At 40.3% G+C, this 14053-nt stretch overlaps 1 protein-coding gene and 1 pseudogene across 2 annotated transcripts in view; both read right to left on the reverse strand.

Annotated features, from left to right (window-relative positions):
• The window catches only part of Filip1 (filamin A interacting protein 1), a 248756-nt gene that overhangs the window by 2498 nt on the left and 232205 nt on the right, over positions 1-14053 (reverse strand). The gene's annotated exons all lie outside the window — the stretch shown is intronic.
• LOC111817546 lies at positions 7652-12378 on the reverse strand (annotated as a pseudogene).

A 14053-nucleotide genomic window follows, 5' to 3' on the forward strand; every position in this document is an offset into this window, starting at 1 on the left:
GGACTCTGTTGCTGGCTCAGCATGCTAGGCCCAGCATGCGGCACCAGGGATCAAAGCCCATCTCTGTGCTTGCCTAAGAGGGTGCTTAGTCTGCTGAGCTATCTCACTGACCCTCAACTTCCTTAAATGCTGACAAATATCAAAATCTTCAGCCAAAAGAAAAAATTAAAAGCACCCAATGTTAGGTAGCTAAAATCAGAGTCTAAAATTAAAATGCTATTTCCTACGAAATATTTCTTTAAAAACTTTTAGTAGTAGACTTCTCAAAGTGCAAAATGAATCCACCTAGGTCTCAAATTCCTTAATAGAATTAACATGTGTTCCCTGTTTCCATAAAGAAAGCATAGGAAACGAATTAAGAGTGGAGTCTGTAATTGTCCTGATTGTAGATGTATATCATGGTGCACATGGATTGCTATCCTTTATACAAAATAAGTGTACTAGAAATCTTTCTAATAGCTCCCCCAGGGCTAACATTTTCTATTATTACAATATCTTCTGTTTTCTTGAATACATGAGCCTCTTAATTCTTAGGATCACCTTCTTTTAGTCTTAGCATTTTGCAATCACCATAACAAAAGCTTTTGAACATACAGTGAAGGGCTCATACACAGAAGAAAAAGTATTTATTTCATTTTTCCAAAATTTTAAAATTTTCAAACCAGTAAACCATATATATGGAGATACAGAGCTAGACATCTAAGAAATAATTAGTAATGCCAAATAACAAGTATTGTGCACAGATTCTACTTTAATAACAAAATATATTTAATATTTCTGTACATAAATATTTAAAAGAACACAATTAAGTCCAAATTATCCTCTTTTCTATACATTAAAACATATTTCTAGAAAGAGTGAGGCAAAATTCTATTTGATAGTTTTATTAATTGAAATGTATAAAACATCTGCTAACTCTATAGTTGGTTATTATGTTTTCCCTAAAACTCAACTGAACTTACTCAGATAAGAATCACTCAGTCAATACACAAAGTCATGAGAAGTAAATGTTTCACATCAATGCATTTCGAAGTAACTTATTACACAGAGAAACTTTCTGATACATTGGAAGTCACAGTTGCCAAAAAATAAAATAAACAAATGCTTTGGAGAATAATGTAATTATATTCTTATTAAAAAGACAGGAGGGGAAGAATTTCCAAGTCTCTCTCTCTTTCATAATTTAGTACCAGAAAAGTACACATTTTACATTCCACTGAAGTTACAACTCAGCAAATTTTATTCCCTTGCCAACTCTGTCGGGCCTCTATATTGAGCTCAGAACAATCAGGTACGATTTGGTTAGTACTTTGTTCCTTTTCTAGATACATTTTTCTCACATTAATAATTTGTAGGGCATTTAGTAGGCTGATTGAGACCAAAGGTCACACCCCTTAAAAGAAACACTTAAATTTGATACACATTTTTAAATGTAACTTCCTTTTTTAAAAAATCAGAACAAAAAATCTCTAACTCCTAATCAGCATATATGTATGAGAGAGATGGAATTTTTATATGCTTTTGACATGAACAATTACCAAAATACATTCACAGACATTTTCCTATAGTGTATATGGTTCTCCCAAGTTTATCTTCTGCTTTTTCCTCAAGAAACTTCAGGTAACACATTAAATACATTGTTATTAGGCCATTATCATGAAATGACATCATTTATTAGTTAATTCTTACGTTAGCTCTGAGATAAATTTCACGCAAAGGGAGATGAACATACCATCCGTTCCTAATTGTGCGTGATTTCTGCCCTTGCTAAGTATTCATCATCCTCTGAAGGTGAAAACCGAAAACTGCAGGCCAGCCAGATAACTTGAGTTCCAAAGCTATATGTATGAGACAGGATTGGAGAAGGCACTTGGAGGAATGCTGAGTGTTAGAGTGGGTGGGGCAACCTCACCACAAACTGGAATTTTGTTTCTTCCCAGAAGAGCTCCTTGGCTATGAAGCAGGAAAGGTGTACTCCCTGGAAAGCCAGTTCTCCCGGCTCAGGCACTACATACGTTGTTACCCTGCCACACTCTCAGCAAGGGCATGGTTGAGCTTGGATTTTAAAAGTCTTCTAGTTAATTACAACACATCCTTTTAATATTTAGACTCTGAGTTTATACACCACAGACAAAAGACTGTACAGTAGAAGCTCAACTTATTTGCATTATCAGAGGATGGCCTTTGTTCACAGGAACCTGAACATCAATTAGCAGAAACATTTCCTCTTGGAATCTGCAGTCATTTGGCTGGGTGTTGCTTGCCTCCTGTGGTCCATGACTTCCTATCTCCTGGGGATTCTGGGGAATCCTAGAAATGTACTGTTTTCCTTCAGCTTTGAACTTGCTGCCCTTGGGAAAATTTGCCTCCGTGCACACCTAGTCTGCCTTCCATATACCATTTAGAAGTTAGATGAACACTATAGTGCTCATTTAAGTCATTTATTTTCATTTACTGCTCCAGGATGCAGTCTAATCAAAATTCTGATAAAACATCTGGTTTTAAATAGGAAGTCCAACAAATTTCCTTTCTTTATTTTTTATTTATTTAATTTTTTTGGCAGAACTGGGAATTGAACTCAGACCCTTGCTCTTGCCAGGCAAGTGCTTGTTCTACTGATCCATCTCCCCAGCCCCAAACTTCCTCTCTTGACTTGGACTTGTATTCCTTCTTTTGGATTCAGCTCAGCTAATTAAAAATACTTTCAATAACTAGTTTTGTCATTTGCTCTGGGAAACTTTTGAGCCAGTGATATAAATGTTCTTGGGGTTTCTGAAACACTGAATTGCCTATTTACTTCCTCCCAAACATTTTCCACTCCATCATCAAACCAGAGCATCATTACCTGCCCAAATTGCAGGATTTACCAACAATTATAGTTATGACTAGTGACTTCTTTTTTAGTCAAGCTAATCATAATCTCCAGTATAGAATGCTATTTTCCAGATACAAGTAAATGCAAACTGATTGTCTCATATATAACATCAGTCATTAAAAAAAACTAAATACCATAAAAATATTTAAGCTAAGGATAATCAGATTCTACTCTTTAGACACAGATGCTAAAAGTTTTAAATCTATCTTTAAATTTAAAATTGATTTTTTTAAATTTTCTTTTTTAATTTGGTATAGATTTATAGTACACAATAATTACATTTTGGGGGAATGGTATATATAATATTCATATTTACATATGTGACGGTGTAGTACCTTGATCAGTTTCTCCCCCTACCATCAACTTCCCTTCTCCCTCCTTTCCCTGATTCCCTTTCCCATCTGCAAAGTCTAACTTCCTATTTCTTTTTTTCCCCCATAATTTTATTGATAAACAAATAGCAATGAGACAGTTTCAAATCAAATTGGTAGGACAGTTTCAATAATTAACACATTGCATACATTCTTCCTAGTGGTTAATTGCTTTACAAGATGTGGACATATCCTAACACCATTAGAACAAATCACTCTATTCATTAAGAGAATGTAACTATATATCTATCCTAACCATTTTGAATACACAGATACAAAATGGACATTCATCTGTATCTCCTTTTTTGGTTAAGTTCCGTTATTTGAATATTATAGATGTGTAAACTCAGCAAAATATTCTAAAAGAGTCCAGTAGCCCGTAATAGTACTGGGTCCTCCGCTTGACTGGCAATGTCAGAAATTGTTGACCTGAGTCCCCTACAGCTCAACATAACAGCATGGCTTTACTTCTTATATTTCGCATTTATACTTTTCTGCTGGATGGTTAAGACCAAGGTAAAGCAGGACCTATGCAACAAGAGTTGTAGCTTTTAGGTCTGATAAGGTCAGTGAAATTCCCTCAGGATTTATTCTGAGATCCTGTACCTCAGATTGTAGAACCTTTGTCAGTGTCAGCCATGTGGATGAGTCATGGCCATTGCTTGGCCAATGTGCTCTCTGTGAAAGCTTGAGAAAATGTTTTCTCTCCATGTGACTCTCCTTAGGCACACTCTACATCATCGATCGCTTTCCTCTTTGGCCCCATAATCTCCTTGATCAGAAAATTTGGGACACTACCGAGTTATATGATGTTACAGTGCAAGTTCTCATATGTCCTGAGTCTTAATTGCCCTTAGAAGGCTAGGATCAAAATGTTGGCTTTCCTTGCGGCCCTCCTTTTTCTCTAATTTTGGTCTGCAAGTTTAGGTTGTTAACCATCCAGAAGACAAGCTTATTTTTATTACCATGCAACCTAGGCTGTTAAACTTAACCTCACTATCTGTCTGCATGTCAAACATCTTAGGCATAATATGGAACAGGTATTTTTCATCAAGTATTGATATGTTGAAGTTTAAGTCCCTACAGAATATAATAAAAAACATTTAAAAATTAGAATATATTTTTAAAATAGGCATAAAGAATTATATACTTCGTATGTTTACACATAAGTCCAAAAATCTCACCATATACATCCTTGAAGCAGGACAGTCCCACAATATTCCTTTTCCTGTCTCTTGCTTTCATTCACCACCCCGTAGAATTGATTTTTGATCTTGACTTCATCAATAAGATGGTTAAATGTCTCTAAACCTCAGGATTTTTCTTGTTTTTTTTTTTTAATTTTGTGGGAACAGTTTTTTTTTAATTTTTCTTCTTTAATAATAGGGATAATTATTCTCTTGAACTCCAAGGACTGGTTAAGCCCCATCGAGCTTTGTAATTTGATAATTCTGTCTTTCATGTGTATGTAATATTAGTAGAAGTAGAGAGTAATGTACTTTTACCATAAAAACAGTGTTTAGGAAAATTAATCATTAGGGGAAGCATTGTGATAGGGCCTTGTAAACTTTCAAACAAAGGAGAAGCATATCATATGAGGACTACAGAGGATCACTAGAATCATAAAAGATCATAGCTAGGCTCTAGACCATAAGGCCAGATGATTTGCCAAAGGCTAGAAGACGTTTTGGTAAAGAGAGACTTACTCTAGTCTCCTGGTTTATAGTGCTCTCAGTGATCTTGTATTGTTTGCTAACCCACCTGCTCTGGATGTTCACTGCAGTACCTGCCCTAAATATAAATCCTATGTATTGATGTTGGCGTTTGGTCTTTTAAAATATAAGCCTTACTGTCCTGCCTTGGAGGGCCCTCCATGAAACTGCAGAGTGAGATCAATCCCTGAGACTTTTCTCTTTCCTGAAGTGCCCTTGTATTCCACTGGAGATGCCATTAACAGGTGGTGAGGAGGGCTATGTATATGTTTGCACTTCAAGGAACCTAGGCTGCTTTGTTCTTCATGGGTGTGGCATCAAGAGCAAGATCTTCCTAATCCAGGGACGCTGACTATTTGGACTCCATTATCCATCATTATGCCTTTGCAACAAAACATAAAACCCCACAAAACTCAGAATGGTAGTACTTACAGGTAGTACCTTTAATCCCACTATTGTTTACCGCCATCTTATCACTCAGAACTTGCTGTTCTTCCAGTGGCTTCATTGTGAACAAAGGGTAGAACTAAGAACATTCATCTGACCCATTTCCTGCCCCCTTACCATCAGTGCCAAACTGTTCACAGCACTGGGCCAGCCATGAAACTCCTGGGTACATTCTGAGATAACAGTTGATCTTCCTAGGTGAGGCAGAGTTGGTAAGAGTGTGAACAGAGAACACCACTGCTAGAAAGAAAAGCAGAAGGAAGGACCATGTAGGGAGGAGGTTTAACAGAGACCCCACAAGCCTGGAGGGAGAGTGGGAGAGGTGTTCCATGGAATGGAGACATAGAAAGTCCAGCTACAGGACCTGCAAGCACCATGCCAGGGAGTGAGCCTTGTATTCTGGATGTAATGAGAAACCAATGTAGGGAAAACTAGAAGAAGATGTGGTCCCTTTGCACTTTGGAAAAGAGTTTTGAGGCTGGAGACTGAGACCAGGAATGGAGAGTATCAGAGTAATACAAATGAGGAGTAATTAAAACCTAACTTTAGGCAATGATGGTGGAAATGAAGAAGTGTGTTTACTACTGGACTAGCTAGAGGATTAGAATAAGCAGAAGTTTTCTTGAAGGCTGCAGTGGAAGAGGAATATAGAAGGCCACTGGATTTCTAGTGGAAGTGCCTAGGTGAGTCAGGTTATCCCTGCCGAGCTGGAGAGAAAAAAGAGGAGAAACCTTGGAGGAAGGGTGGAAGCAGTGCTGAGAATGGTTTTTCATATAATGTACACTCAGCGTACCAAGCTGGATACACAGGTGGACATAGAGTTTTGGTACTCAGCAGCACACAGGTATTAACTGAAGCCACCAGTGTATGGTATATAAAATAACTGGAGAAAGCACATAGAATAGGAAAATAGCTTGTGATGGAAATGTGGAGAACATCCATTCTTAACATGTATGAATAAAATAAGCAACAAACAAAGGAGACTGAGGTAGCATACCCAGGAGGTAAGAGGAATCCCACAGACTGGATGTCCTGGTCATGAAGACACAGGAGCATGGCTTCACTGATTGTCTTAAAAACCCACAAGTTTATTTCCTTTTTTCCCCCCCCAGAGGTTTATTTCCTAGAAGAACTACCTAATAATTTCTAGACCTATGCATGAGAATGGGTAGTGTAGACCAAATGCAGGAGAGCGGAACTTTGGACATGGCATGATGAGGGTCTCATCTCACCCCTATCCCTGTACCTATTCCCAGAATGCAAGGAGCCTGCTTCAGAGAGGTAATGTAGGATTTGTTTCTGTGGAAACTATTGGAAGGTGCACTTCAAATCACAGATAGATAGGTACATATATAAGTGAAAGCACTAGAAGATAAGGAATCAAGAACGTAAGATCCAATCTAAACAAAAAGAACAGTTGTAGGACAAGCCTATAATTTGACCTGTCCAGACACAGCAGGGAAGCAGAGGGCTGGACTCAAAAGGCTTCGAAGGACAAACGTGAAACTAATGAGTTCAAGTGTTTGGGAAAATGGCCAACATTTTTTCCGTCAATCTAATGGAGCATTTGAAGAAATTAAGGCAGATACATGGAAAACCAAACATGAAAAGTTAAAGCAATTATTCTTTTGAAGGGAGAAAAGTGATAGGAAGTAAACAACTCATTCATAGTATATACTTGGCTCAGCAAGTAGCAATATTTAAGTTTATACTGTACACATAAATCTATAAACTTTTTTGTGGTACTGGGGATCAAACTTAGGACCTTGTGCTTGACAAGCAGATGCTTAAGCCACTGAGCTATCTTCCTAGCTCTAAATCTATAAACATTTAAATACTGGCTGCTGATGTGTCCAAAAAGCTCTAACATAACCATGTTGGGGAAGGCTGCTCAATCCACGGTAGCCAGGAAGCAGAGAGGAAGGAGGTAGGGATAGGAACTCACCCTTCCAGGTCATGCTACCAGTGACTCCCCTCCTTCCTCTCCCGGGCCCTTCTAGGCTATTTCTGCTTTGACCTTTCTGAAACTATGGGCCAAGAAAAATCACTCCACCTCAGGTTGCAGGGAGTCAGATAATTTGCCTCAGCCATGAGAAAGTGAGTAACTAATACATACTCTGACTTTTTGTTTCTATATTTTAGATATCTTTGTCTTTGCATTATTATTTTGTTGCCTAAGATTCATCTCTCTTCTTTACCTCCTTCTCCTCTCTTCTTTTTCTCCTCCTCCTCCTCCTCCTCCAACTCCATATAGCATATTCAGATAAGAACTCATCAATGAATTAATCCTCTTATAAGCATGGTGCCCCCAAGATCCACTCAACTTCCAAAAGCCCACTTCTGAATGTGACATTTGAGGGGACATTTTAGATATGAACTAATAGCACTCTCCTCTTTGCCCCCGAAAGGCTCATGTCCATGTCATTATGTGAAATGTATTTAGTTCATCTTCAAATTCTTAACAATTCCAGCATTTCTTAAAACTTGAAGTCCAAAGTCTCACATGAGAGTCAAAAACTCTTAGCTGTGACTCCCTGTAAAAATCAAAAGGAAAGTTAAATAGTTTTAACTACAATGCTACAAAGTAAACATTTCATTCCAAAAGGAGGAATGAGGGAATAGAAGCAATCAAATCAAAGCAGGGCTGAAACTAAACAGAAAATCCTATAATTCCATGTCCAATATCCAAGGCACATGTGTTCCAAAGGGGTTGGACAGGCCTCCCCCTCTGGGCTTGCTGGTTACTGCTGACATGGCTTTTCTCCTGAGCTGACTCCACTTGCTACTTATGGCTTTCTTCAGCAGACTTTCCATGTTCCTGGCATCTTCAACTTCCTGGGGTGTCCACTGAACCTTTGACTTCACTTTCATAGCTTCACATATCACTCTCTTAGGGATACACTTCCAGGCCTTCCTTTGAAGTCAGGGGAGAAGCCTCCAATGACTTCACAACTCTTGCATTTTGCATGCCTATAAAGCCAGCACTACTGCTTGCCCAGTAGCCTAGCTGGCTTGGCCCACAGCTGCTGCAACCACTGAATGCCTGGATGCATGAGCTCAGGCCTATGTGGTCCTGAATGAGCAGGGCACCCAGGGGCTCTCTTGTCAAAGCAAAATGTTTTACCCCTTTATACTCTTGAGCCTGTGATGGAGTAGGGCATGGACAATTTCTGAGATGCCCTCAAACCACTTCTCTTCTTGTCCTTCTCGTTCTTCTCTTCTCTTCAAGGAACTTGGCTTCTTTCCAATAGCACTAATCTTTTCAGATCACTCTTACATTTATTTGCTTTCTGACAAAATCTGAACTACTTCAAATCTTTCACCTCCGCTTTTTGCTCCTGATTCTCACTGTAGCTATGGATAAAATCAGCCAACAATCCCCATTCTACAGCCTGAATGCTGGGATGTTTTGAAATTTACTCCTAGATCAATTAGTCTGCCATCTTTCCATTTAGTCCCACACAAAGTCTCACACAGGCTAAATGTAGACAATGTTTTGCCAGAGTGTAACACAAATGGCCTAGAGTCACTGTTCACATCTGAAACCTTCCTCTTCCTGTTTCTGTTCCTGTTTCTGTTCCTCTTCTTCTCCTTCTCCTTCTTCTTTTCTTCTCTTAGAGACAAATGGTTTATTTGGTGAGAAGGAGTAAAAAGAAATTCTTATTCCTCTTCTTGCTTCTGCTGGATGAACTGAATTGTGGTCACATGCGTGATTGCACATAACAATCTCTTCACAGACCTGATCTGTTTGCAAAAACACAGACATCTGAGTGATACTAGTTGGAATTATTTTCTAGACAGAAGTGCCAGCCATTGTGCTCTCACCATGTTAGCTTACCATAGTCTCCTTCTTGTCTTCCGGCTTCATGGCAGGAAACAGCAGCACTTCCTTGATGTTGTTGGAGTCTATGAGGAACATGGTGATGTGATCGGTGCCCATGCCCCAGCCCACCATGGGGGGCAGCCTGAACTCCAGGGCTATGCAGAAGTTCTCATTGATGAACATGGCCTTGTCATCACCGGCAGCCTTGGCCTTGACCTGTTCTTCAAAAAGCTGCCGCTGCCTCATGGGATCATTCAGCTCAGAGTAAGCATTGTACATCCCCTTCTTTATGATGAAGAGCTCAAAGCACTCAGTCAGACCCTCTTTAGAGTGATGACATTTAGCTGATCACCTCATGATCTGTAGGTGATCACAGATGAACATAGGACTGATTTACATCACTTCCAGGAAGTCTCTGACAAGCTTATCAAGGAATCTGGCTGTGGCCTGAGGTGGAGGGCATTCAACAGCATTTGCTACACAGATATCATCAAGAATTTTGTGAGTTTCTTCTGTTTTGATGAGGTTGGTTGCAGGCAGCTTTGTCCCTCGGGCTTTTTCCAGCTCTTCCACCATGCTTATTCTCTGGAAGGGTGGGGTGAGTCAATCGCACAGGCTTGAACTTCCAGACCAGCTGGGTGACAGGTGATCTTGTAGCTGCCTGAAATGCTCTTCATCATCTCTGAAACCAACTTCTCTGTGATTTCTATGAGATTATGACAGTCTGCGTAGGTCATGTAGAACTCACAGGTGGTGAACTCAGGATTGCAAGTCAATCAATTCCTTCATTCGGGAACTGATGTCTGATTTCATAAACCCGGTCAATGCCTCCAACCACCAGCGTCTTATGGTAGAGCTTTGGAGCAATTCTCATGTACAAGTTCATGTCCAGCTCATTGTGTTAAGTGGTGAAAGGTTTGGCCACCGCTCCCTCTGGGATGACATTCCTCATGGGAGTTTCAATCTCCAGGAATCCCAGCTCATCCAAGATACTTCTTATATATGTGATGATCTTAGAGTACATGATAAACTTTTGCTTCACAAAGTCATTCAGCATCAGGCCCAAGTATCTCTGTAGATACCATGTTTCCTTATCTTTGAGGCTGAAGTGCAGGTGAGGTAACATGCAGGCAGAGGGACAACAGTGTGATCTTGTTGGTGATGATGCTCAGCTCACCCTTCTTGGTTTTCCCAGGCTTCCCCTGAACTCCAATTATGTCTCCTCAATGCAGTTAGTTATTGATATGAATAAATTCTTCTTCTGATTTATAATTCCTGGAATTGGCCATGACTTGCAACTTGACTCCCTCTCCTTGGAGGTCATAGATGAGGTTCCCCCCAGAAGCTCTTTTAGAATGGATTCTACCTGCCACCTTCAAGGTGATGTCAGTCAGGTGGTCCCCAGGCTGTAAGTGACTGTATTCCTCAGGGAAGCGGGTGAGTGAGATGTTTATGTGGAACTTGTGTGGGTACGGATCCTTGACTCTGACCTTTAGCTGGTGCACTGCTTCACTGTGGATCTTATAGTATGGATTTGGGTTCAGGCTCTCTTTCTCAGCACCTACACCATTGTCAGTAGTGTGATGGATGGCAGCGGCAGTAGCTTGGCTTAGCTGTTTCTCACCAAGCTCTTTCCACTTGGCCTCCTCTGTAACTTTCTTCTTGGATTTCAGGCATCTTTTTAGGTCATTCTCGTGAAGTTTCAGCTCACCATCCACTTTCACTTTGGCCCCCTCCACCATTGCCATTTTTCCAATAACTTCATGAGAAAGGCACGTCTGAAACCTTCTATTCCTATCCTTTACTGTCTACATTCCCATCAGCATTCTGATAGGAATGGTTTAAGTTTCCTCCAAAATCGCCCACTGAGTTCTGCTTATGGAATTCTAGGTCTTCTCTAGTGCAGTGTTTCCTAACACCCCCCCCCCCTTGGAAGCCTGCTCCAGAGGATTCCGGACCTCATGGTCAGGCATAGTCATAGCAATGGCCCTTGTCCTCTGGTTCTAGTTTTCTGTATTAGCCACTTTTCTGCTGTTGGGACAACAATACCTGACACCCAAAACTCAAGGGGGGAGAGGTTTATTTTGACATATGTGTTCAAAAGTTTTAGTCTATGGTCAGCTGGCTCCAAACTTGAAATGATATGGTAGAAGGGCATGGTGGAGGAAAGTTACCCAATATATGGGTACTAGAAAGCAGAGAGAGTAGCGGGAGTAGCTGGGGAGAAGAACATGCCTTTACAGGGCTGGGAAATCGCTCAGCAGCATAAGTGCCTGCCTGGCAAGCACAAGATCCTAAATTCGATCCCCAGTACCAAAAAAAGGAATAACAAAGAAGAACATGCCCTTTTAGGGTACACACTGTCTGTTGCCCACCTCTTTCAACTAGTTCCTATCTCCTAACAGCACATTCAGCTGAAAGTTCATCAATGAATTAATACCCTGGTGAGTATAGCTCTCCTACAATCTAATCACCTTCCAAAGCCCTACCTGAGAATACATAATTTGGGTGAACAGTTTAGATCTGAACCAAAACAATACCTGTACATTATTTAGAAAAATGAAGATAAATGCCAGAAAAAAAAGCTAAAAGTTAGGGGCTGGGGAGATGGTTCAGTGGAATAAGTGCTTCCCTGGCAAGCGCAAGGACCTGAGCTCAATCCCCGGTTCTGGAAAAAAAAAAAAAAAAAAAAACCTAAAAGTTGGAAATGTTTTGTTCAGGGGAAAAACTTATGGAGTCAGGGGAAGAAGCAAGAAACATGTCTTTTCATTGCTTTTTACCATGGCTGATATTTTAATTATATATATAAACTCATTTAAGGAAATTTAACAATTATTAAAGGGTAAATAGGAACTGTGAGAGTAGAGAGAAAAAATGCTAAGTGTCCTTTGACAGCTTAGCTGAACATGAAAGGAGAAAGCACAGTAATTATATAGGTCTGTAGAGCTGAAGGAAAGTTTGCTAAAATGGAAGATACCAGATAATATTTATGTCCTGTGCAGATATAGCAGGTTAAATGCAACAGCTGAGAAACAAGAGATAAGCAATGAAATCCTGGAAGAGGAAGTAGAAAGAAAACTTTGTCTTTATTGGGGAAATTTAGAATCATTCATTCCTATTCACTGGGACACCTCTCTCTCTGTCTCTGTCTCTGTCTCTGTCTCTGTCTCTCTCTCTTTCTCTCTCCCTCCCTCCCTCCCTCCCTCCCTTCTTCTCTCCCTCCTTTCTTCCTTCTCCCTTTCAGCCTGGTATACAACTATGATGCTTCTGCCCTTCTTCTCCCTGTTCTTCCTCCTGCTCCTTCTCCTCTTTCTCCTTCCCTCCTTTACTGGGAAGGGAACCCAAGGCCTTCCACATGCATGCACGCTCTAACACTGACTTATACGCCCAGCACTCATGTGCTCTTCTAATCTGTAGCCCTGTGGTTTTCCCACTTGGGAAAGTTTCATTTGTTCCCAAGTATTGTGCATCAGTGAGAAAAGGTGAAATTCTCACTTTGAAGTCCTTAGACGTATTTTCATTTTAAAGAGAAGAAATGAAATGTCTTATTTAACTCACAGTGTGTAGCAAAGCTATTCTATTTTTTTTTCTTCAAGGCATTCAAGTAATAAGAGATATGGTAACCCCAGAGATCTGGTAACACCCTAATGAATACAACATACTTTCTAGAGAAAGCCAACTGCAGCCATAAACTACAACAGAAAGGCCGACAGAAACTGAACAATCCTACTTATGCAGAAATCCTAGACATGAGACTCACATTCTTAACACATGACAAACACTCTCACAGACATGGTCCATAGCAGAACATTTCTAGCACTAAACGTGTGAGAAGGCCACTGTCATTATAAGCTAAAATAGTCAACACAGTGCAATTTTTCTCAGGCATGGAAGACTGCAGTCTCTTCAGCAGCTCTGTAGATTGTGCCTTGCATGTCCATGGAAGGCATCCCACATGGGACTGTGGAAATGGCTTGCACTTTCCACTCAGATCCCCACCCTGGGGGCTTTCACCGGGTCTAAGCAGTAGCTACAGAGATCAACTATGTGAAACTTTTTTTATTTTACTGAACAGCATGTATTTGGACAGAAAAAGGATTCTAAACTTTTAATTCAATTCACTTCTACCAAAGCATATTAAACCAAATATATCAAGACCATTATAATCAAGTGGAAGGTGGAGTCTTTGCATTTAATCTTCTACCTCCTTTCCTCAATAAATGTCATTTACAATGTGTGGCTTACCTCAAAGCTACCCAAAATTACAAAGAAAAATTGCTGCCATTACTACTTTTCATCATTTTCAAAAAGAGCCTTTGGGTTGTGATGCAAACTTTTCCTCACAGTTGTCCTTTGTGGGGTGCTCTATGCCCAGGTCTTACTGTATAAACATCCTGTTGTGTGTACTTTTAAGCCTCTCAGAGCATCCTGAGTGAATGGTATGGATATCTAGGTGAGAATGATGTCAACATGGTGTGAGTAGGTAAAGGCAGAAACACCAGCAAGTGATGCTAAGTTTATGGCGAAAATCATTCAGGAACGGGTGATGGAGTCTAAGGGAACACAGAGTATAGTCCTCCAGACATCCTCATTTGCTCATGTTAGATACCAGGGTAGTAACACTAAAACATGAACATTCTTGAACAGGTTGGATGTCCAAATTTTGAAAGGTGAGAAATTTCATTAAAAATACAAGTCAAGGGGCTGGTGAGATGGCTCAGTGGTCTAAAGCACCTACTTAGAACAAACTTGGCAAAGCACGGGGACCACGGATCAATCCCCCAGCACCACATGCCAGCCAGCACCGCCCCCTGGTGGGCTGAGC

Source organism: Octodon degus, unplaced genomic scaffold (assembly GCF_000260255.1).
Source record: "Octodon degus isolate 3935 unplaced genomic scaffold, OctDeg1.0 scaffold00061, whole genome shotgun sequence".
Taxonomy (NCBI): Eukaryota; Metazoa; Chordata; class Mammalia; order Rodentia; family Octodontidae; genus Octodon; species Octodon degus.